Consider the following 12360-nt stretch of genomic DNA (forward strand, 5'->3'; position numbering starts at 1 on the left):
TAATCACTGAGCTAGCCGGGCGACGCAATTGGCCGAAATAAGAATGCCATTTGTATGATAGTTTCTTCCGCGAAAGAAGAAAAAAAAAGACCTGTACGCCCAACGTGGAGCTCGAACCCACGACCCTGAGATTAAGAGTCTCATGCTCTACCGACTGAGCTAGCCGGGCGACGCAATTGGCCGAAATAAGAATGCCATTTGTATGATAGTTTCTTCCGCGAAAGAAGAAAAAAAAGACCTACACGCCCAACGTTGGGCTCGAACCCACGACCCTGAGATTAAGAGTCTCATGCTCTACCGACTGAGCTAGCCGGGCGACGCAATTGGCCGGAATAAGAATGCCATTTGTATGATAGTTTCTTCCGCGAAAGAAGAAAAAAAGACCTGCACGCCCAACGTGGGGCTCGAACCCACGACCCTGAGATTAAGAGTCTCATGCTCTACCGACTGAGCTAGCCGGGCGACGCAATTGGCCGGAATAAGAATGCCATTTGTATGATAGTTTCTTCCGCGAAAGAAGAAAAAAAAGATCTGTACGCCCAACGGGGGGCTCGAACCCACAACCCTGAGATTAAGAGTCTCATGCTCTACCGACTGAGCTAGCCGGGATTTTTTTTTTCTTTATTGCCTGACTTCGGCAAGAACCACAATACACAAATACACTTACAGAGCACAATGAGCAATAATTAACAACACTATCCGCCTGACGGGGCGTGGCTTCGTCACGTTAAAACTCTTTAAGCGTCACCAAAGGCTCGACTCTTTCGAGCCACTCGGGAGCTTCAGGAGCAAGTTTCTGACGTTCAATATACCTATGCATGCACTCCCGAAAATAGATGCGTGCTGGCCGTGCATCAGGATCGCGATGATATCCTGCCATTCTGGAGCGCCAAATACAATGGAGGCCCATTAGCATAATAACGTCGAATGGTGTCCCATCCTCACTCTCTACAGGCAAGTACCGAATACCATGAGAGTCCAGCGGTAATTCCTTTTTTAAAGTCCTTTGTAAGATGTCCCAAAAGTATACCCCCTCCCAACAGTGCAAAAAAACGTGGTCTATTGTTTCTGGTTGTTTACAAATTAAACAATGGGATCCCCAAGGTAGAAATAAATGCTTCCCTTCCAAAAATTTCTTTACTGGTAGTGTTCCGGTATGTAATTTAAAGAAAAATGTTTTTGCACTTGGTGGCACCTGCATCGCCTTCATACGCTTAAGTACGTCGCGTCCCAGGCCTCCATTGTATAAGGCCCTGTAAATAGGTTGTGGAAGAACTACATCGCACAAATCCTTGTACAACTTCTTCCTGTTAACAGAAGATAAATATTAATACGAAAATCGAACAGACAGGAATCGAACACTCGCGACAACCTCTCTGAAGTAACCAAAAATACGTCCCGAGAAACTTTCGGTTGAGACAACAAAGTCCGGCAGTGCATTTCCGAGCCTTAATTGGCACACAGTGCGCAAAAACGGATCGCTTACATCGCGCACAAAACAAAATCTGCTTACAATCTGCCGCAGAAATGAGTGTCCCAGACTCAGGCCACCGTCCTTCACCCGCCTAAACAAATTGGTCCGGCTGCATCGTTCCCAGTCCGCAGCCCACACAAAAACGGCAAAGATCCGGTGCAGTCTCTGTACGTTCAACCTTGCACAATGCAACACTTGCATCACGTACCACAGCCTAGACATAAAAAACAGATTACACACTGTGGCCCTTGCGAAAATTGAAAGATGTCGCGCTTTCCACCTTTCCACCTTTGCACGCGTGGCTTGCGTCTGGGCTTTCCAGTACGAATGGCTATCGCGATAACCATCCAGTGGGACGCCTAAGTACTTTACTGGGGTCGTCACCCAGGACACGTTTGCAAAATTGCCGGGCTTCGTTGGCCATTCTCCGTGCAAAAGCCCCAGGGACTTTGACCAATTCACTTTACTACCGGTGACCTTGGTGAATTCTTTTACGCATGCCACGGCCTCGGTTACACCTTCCCGGTTCACTGTGAACACCGCGACATCATCCGCATAAGCCAGCAGCTTAACTTCTGCCGCCTGTAGCTGGAAGCCTCGAATTTTTTCACTTTCCATGATATTCAAACATAACGCTTCAATGTAAATGCAGAATAGAAGAGGGCTGAGGGGACAACCCTGGCGCACCGAACGCTGCAGGCTAATGGGGGCCCCCAAACTCTTATTTACAATTAATCTTGTCGTGCAGCTCCGGTACGCCAAGGCCACTCCCTCGCAAATAATGGACCCTACATTCACATGGTCGAGTATGCAGAACAAGATATCGTGCGAAACACAATCAAATGCCTTCTCAAGATCTAGCTGAAGGATGGCTACACAGCTATTTGTGTTATCACAACATTCCAGCACACACCTCGCTCTATGAATATTGGAAACAATAGAGCGTCCCTTAATCCCACACGTCTGGTGGGGACCGACTGTATCTTGAATTAATGACTGTAGTCTACGGGCTAAAATCTTCATGAAAACTTTATAATCTACGTCTGTGAGGGCGATAGGACGATATGCTGTGACCTGCTTTAACTTTTCTGCTTCATCGGATTTAGGGATTAGCACTGTATGGAATTTACCATAAGACGGGGGCAATTCATTTACTTTGTAGGCTTCATTATACACTGCTGTCAGTACTGGCACTATTTCGTGTTTGTATGCTTTGTAAAAAGCCGCGCTTAACCCATCAGGTCCAGGAGATCTTCCCAGGTTCAAATTTTGTATCGCGTGCTCGACCTCTGACGCAGTTATCGACAGCTCCCGCCTTTCTTACTGTTCGTCATCTAATCGCGGTAAAGCACCAAGAAGCTTTTCCTTGAATGCGCTCACATCCACTTCTTGCTTCGCAAACAGCGCCTGATAATATTCAAGAAATGCCTGCTGGATATGCCCGCTGTCCCCAGATAACGCCCCGCCCCATTCAATCTTTTCAATGTGGTTTGGCTGAGCGTGCGTTTTTTCGATTCCTAGAGCTCGTTTTGAAGGTGTCTCCCCAACAGCTAAATCTTGCACCCTAGCCCGCACAAGTGCGCCACGATAGCGTTCTTCCTCGAAGAGTTCAATTTTGTGTTTTATTTTTCTAATGTCGTCCATCCATTTGCCTGGCTGTTCGCTTTCTTTTTCGAGAAGTTTAGCCAGTAAGGATCTTAAATTATCCTCCTCACGCCTTTCCTCTTGTCGTATACAGTTTGACCTTTCGATTGCTGCTATCTTTAGTTGTTGTTTGCACAGTTCCCACTGCTGCCATACTTTCAGTTCCCCGCTCGGCTTTAATTTGCTGATTTCTTCGTTTACTTTTCTGCTAAAGATGTCGTCTGTAATGAGCTTATTATTTAATTTCCACATCTCCCAAGAAAACTGATTTTCTCGTTTCTTTGTCCCTATCCCACACAACACTAAACAATGATCAGAAAATGATACCGGTACTACACTGTAGCTACTGCGTTTTGTAATAACGTCCCAAGCAACCACAGATATCCGTCGGACGTACGAGCTAGATCCGAACGTCCTTTGCCGAGATCGGACGTCCATCGGACGTACGAGCACAATCCGATTTCGGATATCCGTATTCGTACATCCGCTGGACGTACGGACAGTGCCCACTTTTGTACATCCGCATGAAAGACGAGGTGGACGTCCGAAGGATGTAAGGTCGAGTATTTTCCCAGGCTATGAGTATGGACGTTTTTTATTTCACAGAAAATTGGAGTCTTTCGTGTATGTATACTGTTTTATTTGCATCAGTTGGAGGGTTTGACGCGAAGACGTTTGTAAATTGGTACGATTCCACTCCTACCTGCAGTGCAAGAGCCGCCAACGAGCTAAATTTATCTAAGAGGACAAGCAGGTGTTGCAGAATTTTGCAAGAACTCAATGAATATTTATAAAACTTCTCCAAAGTAGAGGAGTTGCGCGACATGTCCACTGTTTTGCTAGCTAATCTTGCCATTGAAACCATTCGTAAGCATCAAAACTCCCGTGCATTCTGCTATCACCATCATCATAGATGTCAGTTCGCGGTCAGACCAATCCAATCCATCAGTACGGCTCCGTAGCGCTGTTGTTTATATGTCGCGTAGTGTTGTCGCGCAGATCTTTATAGCTCTGTTATTATAAAATGTGGCTTTGTTCGGTCTGTGGACGAAAGTTGTATGTAAATTAAGCAATTCGAAAGATACGGGAAGCGCCTGAAGCTCTTCTGGAACACCGGAATTCCGTACTGCGTCGACCTTGGTGTAATGAAGGCTTAGTGCACATGTGATTGCCTACGAAGGTATGTATCCAGTACACTTCTTGGAACTTTGCTTCTAGGACAATGCAGCATGCTCATATAACATTCGTTCACAGGACAGTGGGAGCAGTAAGCGCGAGGAGATGGCTTCCCCAAGTGCGTGCTGTTCTCACACTTTCGGGAGCCTACATCACACAGCTGCGGGAGCCCTCAACTCGCGCGACTAATTCCCACTCCTCTTCAAAGTTGCGGGACGGAGTGTTTTGGCATCTTGTTAATTTTTAAGGCATCGCTATGTTCACTGTGCCGATATAAAGAGTGACAACGCGCGAAAGGCAGAACATAGGAAGCACGTGAGGTCGCAGTGGTTCGCAACGGAAGCTTTGCGCCTTTCTGTGCACAGTCGCGTATAGTGCTCCGCAGGTTAGTGCCTTAAGGCCATGAAAATAAATAAAGAACAGATACATTGTCAAATATGGTGTGGAAAAGTGGGAGCTGTTATTGCCTTATACTTATTGAGGTGTTTGTTAAAGTGCATTGTCTGTTATACTTGCAGCATTAAACACTTCTATTAATTGGTTCCAATGTTTTTACTTGGGCTACTGCATTGTGCCATTTGTTTCACATGACTGATGTTTGCTGCGTTCTTTTTTATTTCAGAAATCCTGTGGGTGGGAAGATTACGGATGTGTGTCCCAAGCTTGCCACATTTGAAGAGTCACATTTAAGAAATTTTCCGAATGTAACCCATTGCTCTGCTGATGTATCATCAACCACAATAAAATATGCGTGCTATGCATCAAATTGTTTTTGGTTTTATTGCATTGCGCGGAGTGAGTGAAGCGCGGAGTGAATATTCGAGAAAGATCCGCCAATGGACGTACTCAACAGGACGTCCGTCGGCGGGCGAACCGTATACCTTTGGCCACCTTTCGGACGGCCGACGGACGTCTACCGGCTGTTTGCGGATGTTCAGCGGACGTACAGAACATCCGAAATAGACCTCTGTCGGCCGTCCGATGGATATCGGTGGTTGCTTGGGGTCCTGCGACACATAAATGCGATCTAGCCGCGCATGGCTTGACCACTGAAAATGTGTGAACCTCACACAACGCGTGCCTTCTAAACATTCCGCTACATCATCGAGGTTGCACGTCTCTATAATTTCTGAGAGTACCTCAGTGCTTCTGTCCCTAAACGCCCGTGCACTGGTTTCGTCACAGCCTCCGAGGACGCAATTGAAGTCGCCCATGACGATCAGGGATTTCTCACAACTGAAGTACCTTTGAACGTTTTGAAAAAAGGCTGTCCTCTCATCCACCGCATTTGGGGCGTACACACAAATGATGCGCCAATATGTTTTGTTGTACAGGAAGTCAATCAAAACAAATCGACCCGATGGACACGCCGTATATGCCTGAACCTCAAGTCCCGGTACATTCTTTACAAAAATGAGACAACCCGCAGACGTGCCTACAGCGTGGGCCGCTACTGCAAAACACGTAGACGTGAGACGTCGCACCATGCTCCCGGTCTCTTCTTCCCTGTCAATTTTCGTTTCCTGCACTGCCAGGACGTTGTTGGGACTTAGAGTCCGAGCCAGGAAACGGTCGAGGCGACGGTGAGTCAAATGAACTTTATGTACAGTATGTACAAGGGCCTTTACATGATACAAGGGCCAAGAGCACCACGGGCAGGCACACAGGAGAAGAGCGGCCCCGGCGGCGAGCGTAGCTCCGGCGTGATGGCTCTTCTGCTGCCCGTCTGCTGCTCGGGTTCAGCGCGGCTCCGCTTTTAAAGCCGCTGGAAACGGTTACGGCAGCCAGCCGTTCAAATCCTCCAATCACTGGCCACCATTCAATTTAGACCAATGGTCGAGAGTCGGCGAGCGGCGGAGGAGTTCGCACCGACGGAGAGGAGGAGAGGAGGAAGGGTCCGTGTCGGCGCCGCGGCGTCGGGATGAGTCACGCTGCATGTCGCGACTTGTCCGAGAAAGTCTGGGCCTGCTTTGAGCGTCGGCGAGCGCGCAGCGCTTGTTTCCAGGGGGGCCAGCCAGCGAAATGGGAGCTCCGGCACTACAGCACCACCGCCGCCAGACAATGCGCCACGAAGACGAGCTACTTCCGCGTGGCTCGGATGCGGGGCGCGCTCGTACGCCAGGCTCCTCTAAGTTCTCGTCCGGTGTTCAGCCGCAGGTAGCTCCAGGCTCCTTCCCGAGAACGGGTCCCTCTCGTCAGGACAGGATCACGGCTCCGCAGCTTAGTCGCCCAGGTGACTGGATCAGCTTCGCTCGGTCCTTCGGAAGAGCTTGCTTCTCAGCATCGATCGTTGATCGTTCTGCATGTTGCGAAGAACCGACCGACAACAGGCAACACCCAACACGAGCAAGTGCCCTCCGTCACCCGTCAAAACACCAGACTTCAATGTCACAAAACTCTGTTGGCTACATTTCTGTCCCCTTTTTGTTCCCTCTCCAACAAGAGACACATGTGGGATACGAGAACTTGAAAGTAATAAACTCAAACAAAGCGTCAAACACATGCAACACTTGGAATGAAATGAATGCAAAATAAATTCGCTCTCTTGAGATCACTCGGCCAGAAGAACCCTCAGCTGAGGCCACAAATGAGGACATAAATTTTTCCCCGATCTACGAGCGAACTTAAAACAGCTGTTCGCGAAGAGACAAAATGTAGGTCACGAGGAGGCGAAGCCAGCCTTGCTTAGAACACACGGCTTAGTGCGTCTACGTTCGCGTTTTCCTCGCTTCCAACGGACGGTAAACGACACCCGCTACAGCGGAAACTAGTGACTCTGCCTCTTTCGCTGTGCTGCGCTTTTCTCTCTCTCTCTCTACTACCGTGGTAGCTAATGTCTCTGCCTCTTTCGCGGTATACGCGCTTTTGTTTCTCTCTGTACTACCGCGGTAGCTAATGTCTCTGCCTCTTTCGCGGTATACGCGCTTTTCTTTCTCTCTGTACTTGTCTTTCCAGTTTCTACGGGAGCTACAGTACGAGAGCGATTCGCTTTCATAGACTGGCAACTTGTCCCTTTCTTTGCGCTTCGCGCGCCAGTCGCGACGTCCCATAGCGAGTGCGCAACGCTTCCGATGGGACCGTTCTTTCTTTCTCTCTGTCTCAGGCGGTAAGTGAGACCCACGAGGCTTTAATTTCTCGCGCACCCTTTTGCATTTTCGCTCGATGCGAAGTGCGCATCTACCCGGCCTTTTGATTTTGCGCCTACTAAATGGTGTTATTTCCACTCGCGGCTTTCCATCGCGATACCTAAGCTTGGTCGAGCGCTTAGGCAGTTCCTTCTTGCCTCTGTCACTACGGCTACGTACAATCTTTCGCTTTTTGAGCCGTCCTCGCGTTTTCCCTCTGCGCGCGTGCCGCTTTCTGTGGGAGCGCGGTTTCTCCCGTAAATGCAGCGGAAAGCGAGAGCCCGCATGAGAGCACGTGCCTTTGCGCGTCTCGCTCTCTCTGTGCTGGCGGCAAGATTCACACTTGTCCCGCTCCTTAATTTTTCGCCTCCCGGGCAGCGCTCTCCTGAATCTCGGTTTGGTGCCTTGGTGCACTTTTCTGCGCGAATGTTTGCACGATTTCTTTTTGCAGTTTATTCTACTGCCCAGACCTATGTGCCCCGACACACTTATGCGCTTCGCTTTGCGCGATAGTAATGCCTTGCACATTTCTTTAGCTCTGGTTCTGACGCTAGTTTCAGGGCTGACAACGTGACTGACTTTACTGAAGTCATTTTGCCGGCGACGCTGGCGCTTCCGATGGTGGAAACCCGTTTTCGCGCGTTTGCCCTTTCTCTCTTTTCGGCGGCGCCTGTCTTTCTTATGCCTGCCTTTCATCTTTCGGCGGCACCACTCTTTCTTTTGCCTGCCTTCCATCGTCTTTCGGTGACGGCTCTCTCTCTTGAGCTTGCCTTTCCTCTCCTTTCGACGGCAGCACTGTTTCTCTTGTTTCGCTATCACCTTGTGGCGATAGCTCACATTCCTGAACTGGCGGTGCCTTTCCTTCCGTCTGCAGCTTTTTATCGTGAGCTTTCCTTTCACTTTCGCCTGTGAAAGCACATTCTGCTTCCGTCGCCTAAGTTTCTGCTCTCTGACAACGTCGCTTTGATTGTCAGCTGATTCATATGTGCTACCTAGATCAGGCCTGTCTTTGGCGCCTTTACTAGCCTCCTCCAAACTGCGTTCTTCCTTGTCAGCGTCACTGAGTGCGCATTCGTCCTCATCTTTCTCGGACGGGCTGACGTCTACCGCCCCTATGTCGTCTGGAACGTTCTGTTCTCCACTGTCGTCCAGCACCTTAGTTTCTTCAGGCGCAGACGAACCAGTGTTTTCTACTGACATTACTGCTGACACGCAGCTCTCGTCCTGCTCCTGACGCGTTTCAGCCAATTTCGGTTGAGGGTCGGCTGTGCACTCAGTCGCGGTGTTCCCGCTACTGCAGCTGCTTTCTGGAATGTCGCAAAGCTCAGAGCAGTGCGAAAGCACGGGACTCGTTTCGCATCGCTCGCTGCAAACACTAGCGCACAACTCAGCGTCCGCAAACTCTATATGCGTCCGCATCCGTTGATCGGGAGTCTCAGGTCTCTGCATTTCTGTTGAATGCGCTGCACAACACGGTGTGCCGTCCTCGTTTACTTCGCTTGCGTCGGCGCAGGCGTTTTCATTAATGTCCAGACGGACGTCCTCTCTGCCCTGTTCTGCAACTTCTCCTGCTTTCGACACGCTAGGAGATTCGCTTTCCGGTAACTCCGTCCGATGCTGTGACTACCTTTTCCGATCGTATAGAGGCTTTCTCAGTTGGCGAATGCGGGGCAGTTCCCAATGTTACAGCAGCAGTTACATCTGCCACGTACGGACTACCTTCCTCTGTGCCGCACTGGCAGCTCTGCTCTACAGCTACGCACTCTACCTCTGCGTCACGATCCTCCGACCCTTCAGCATTTTCGAGCCACTCTAAAATGTCGGCTTTAAACTGGTACGGAAAATCGTTAAAGGATGGGGTGCTATTCTCTCGCAGGTACCTTTGGCGAAGGTCCAGCGGTGACACGTTATAACTCGCCAGTAAGAAGCTTTTCAGCTCATCGTAGTCCGCCAAGCCGTCGTCCAACAGGCGCTTGACAACGTCATACGCTTCGCTGGAAAGCAGGGATACCAACTTCTGTGCCCAAACATTCCGCTCAACGCGCTTTCTCTCGCAGACGCGCTCGAACTCCGCCAAATATTTCGCCATATCTTCGGCGATCACGAAGGGCTGCGGCCTGTCTCTCAGCTGATGACCGTTGGTCTTACGCAGAGCGAACAATGTTCTATCTCTCTCATAAAAGATCTCGTGTGCTTCAAACTCCAGGTCCATCAGTTTCTTAGCGCGAGCACGTCGTTTATTCTGAAGCTGCCTCTGTTTTTCTGCCTCCTCGCGCTCACGGCGTTCTGTGATCTCTTCCCAGGCCTCATTGGCTTCCTCAGCCGTTACATTCTCCTTTCGCATGATCTCAAGAATCGCATGCTTTCGTTTTGCGGGGCCCAAATCAATGCCCAATTCTTCACAAATTTCGATGAGTTCCTTCACTTTGAAGTTCTCCATCTCTCACAATAGCCTCTTGTAGTTTGCCCTTTTCTTAGAATTCACTTGCCGTTCCCTACTATAGCGCTACTAGCATGACACGCGCAATTCTTTCCAAAAACGCCTCGTTAACTCCCTCTGCACCAGCTTTCGTTTCAAAGCGCTCCGACTTGGCTCGAAACAGCAAAGCTCTCTACAGTGCTACGCACACAGCCCTACTCTAAACTACAATCACGTGTGCTAGAGCAGTCTGGCGAATTGAGGGGAAAACATCAGGCACTCACCGCGCCGAGGTAGCTGACGCCGGTCGATCCCGCAGCTGCCATCCACTGTTGGGACTGTGGCATCCCACTTCTGCCACCACTGTTGGGACTAGGAGTCCGAGCCAGGAAACGGTCGAGGCGACGGTGAGTCAAATGAACTTTATGTACAGTATGTACAAGGGCTTTTACATGATACAAGGGTCATGAGCACCACGGGCAGGCACACAGGAGAAGGGCGGCCCCGGCGGCGAGCGTAGCTCCGGCGTGATGGCTCTTCTGCTGCCCGTCTGCTGCTCGGGTTCAGCGCGGCTCCGCTTTTAAAGCCGCTGGAAACGGTTACGGCAGCCAGCCGTTCAAATCCTCCAATCACTGGCCACCATTCAATTTAGACCAATGGTCGAGAGCCGTCGAGCGGCGGAGGAGTTCGCACCGACGGAGAGGAGGAGAGGAGGAAGGGTCCGTGTCGGCGCCGCGGCGTCGGGATGAGTCACGCTGCATGTCGCGACTTGTCCGAGAAAGTCTGGGCCTGCTTTGAGCGTCGGCGAGCGCGCAGCGCTTGTTTCCAGGGGGGGCCAGCCAGCGAAATGGGAGCTCCGGCACTACAAAGTCAATGTCATGCTCAGTTAAAAGGCGGTACACCTGGCTCTGCTTCTTCTTGCTTGACAGTCCCCTGACATTAAGTGTACCGATGTTTATGGGGAACGCATGAGCCATTTTCATGCAGAAGAAAGAGGCCGGGAGCATGGTGCTTACCGTTCGCGTCTAGCGCTTGGCTAGACGACATCATTGACACCGGAGCCATCCGGTGCTGGTGCCAGGCCTGGATGCGGGGGCGGTTTTTCGAGGGCTCTCCTCTCCGTTGACACATTTGGTCGTGGCCGGATGGAGGACCGCCGTCCTTGGGTCGTTTTTGCCGGCGGCTCCTCGACGCTGGGGGCTTCCGCCTGGTCTCCTTCGGTTCCGGTCTGGGCGTGTGGCCGCTTCGCTGGAGCAGGGACGCTGGTCGTGCGGGCGCCGCTCTGGTCAAGGTTCTCCTCGGTCAGAGTCGCTGGCTCGGTTTCTGGGAGCGCCGGCACGCTTGCTTCATCACTCGACGCCTCCGTCTCCTTTTTAGAAGGTTCCGCCCCTTCAGGTTTCCGTCCGGCATCGCTGCTGGAGTGTTAGCAAGAAGTGGCCGGATTCTTTCGAATAAAGAAACAGGTTTATTGTAAGACTTATGGATACAAGAATGAGATAACTGGATTATTGATACGTAGGAGGTTCGGCGGATCTGCAGAGTTGGGAGGGCCTCGCCGTCGCGTCTCGTATCGTCGGCGCCTCTCGGTCATCTCTCTTCCCAAGCTGCAGCGGTGGGGCTTTTATAGCCTGAGGAACGGTGGCCCCTCAGAACTGGCCAATCCAAAGGCAGCACTCGACGGCAGTCCGAAAGGACCAACCAGCGACCGCGCGGGCCAACCGCTTCAAATTTTGCCGCGCGCGGTGGCGTCCGGGAAAGGAGGAAATGGCGCCTCGCTGTCTGGCCTCTTGCGACAAGTCCAGGCGTGTTGCTTGCAGATGCTTCTCCTTAGAACTCGGCTGTCGTACGGCGCAGCATCGTGGCTTGTCAAGGGACGCTCGTAGGAGAAAGTTGGGATGCGGGGCGCCTCGTGGTCGCTGAGCAGGAGCGTTAAATGTCCTGTGCTGGCGTGTTGGGACCGCGTGGCTCGTAAGAAATGTGAATGCTGACAAGAGGGTCCCGAAGAGCCCGTCGAGCCTGCTTGCTTTTCGGGTTCCTCTATGCCTTTCGCAGATTCTTTTTGCCTCGACAACATCCATGAGAAGTTCCGCAGAGTCGTCTTTCGACGCACCGCCCGCGGCCACCGCGTAAGAGCGGACACACTCGTTATCCGCGTGGCCGTACCGCCGACATTTCGTACAGCGGGGAACCTTGCATTCACACCTCACGTGGCCCGTACCATGGCAGCGCAAGCACTGCATTGGACGCCCAGGCGCCACAACAAGAGCCAACTCTCCAGCGACGCGTACCTGGTGTGGCAGGTCTTCCACTTTCAAGCCGGGCTTCAACTTCAATAGGACAGTTCTTGTCGTTGAGCTCTTGTCATTGACGCCTTGTATCCGCCACCGCTCACGCGTAACGTCGGTCACTTTGCCAAACGCCGCGAATGCCGTCCGGATGTCGTCGTCGACCACACCGTGAAGCATCCAGTGTAGCCGCAGCTTCACCTGCTGGTCTTCCGGGTCGATGATGAGGCAGCGACG

At 51.4% G+C, this 12360-nt stretch overlaps 1 long non-coding RNA gene and 3 other non-coding genes across 4 annotated transcripts; 1 reads left to right on the forward strand and 3 right to left on the reverse strand.

Annotated features, from left to right (window-relative positions):
• Window positions 1-96: 96 nt before the first annotated feature.
• TRNAK-CUU (transfer RNA lysine (anticodon CUU)) lies at window positions 97-169 on the reverse strand. The gene has a single exon. It is a non-coding gene; the product is annotated as a tRNA-Lys (tRNA).
• Window positions 170-243: 74 nt separating this feature from the next.
• Window positions 244-316, reverse strand: TRNAK-CUU (transfer RNA lysine (anticodon CUU)). Its single transcript has one exon. It is a non-coding gene; the product is annotated as a tRNA-Lys (tRNA).
• Window positions 317-389: 73 nt separating this feature from the next.
• On the reverse strand, window positions 390-462 carry TRNAK-CUU (transfer RNA lysine (anticodon CUU)). The gene has a single exon. It is a non-coding gene; the product is annotated as a tRNA-Lys (tRNA).
• Window positions 463-4106: 3644 nt separating this feature from the next.
• LOC149362105 (uncharacterized) lies at window positions 4107-5060 on the forward strand. Its single transcript, XR_016288481.1, has 2 exons — window positions 4107-4298; window positions 4917-5060. It is a non-coding gene; the product is annotated as an uncharacterized LOC149362105 (long non-coding RNA).
• Window positions 5061-12360: the final 7300 nt, after the last annotated feature.

The sequence above is a fragment of the Amblyomma mixtum genome, chromosome 2, assembly GCF_055824585.1.
Source record: "Amblyomma mixtum isolate Tamu chromosome 2, ASM5582458v1, whole genome shotgun sequence".
In the NCBI taxonomy this organism is placed as follows: domain Eukaryota; kingdom Metazoa; phylum Arthropoda; class Arachnida; order Ixodida; family Ixodidae; genus Amblyomma; species Amblyomma mixtum.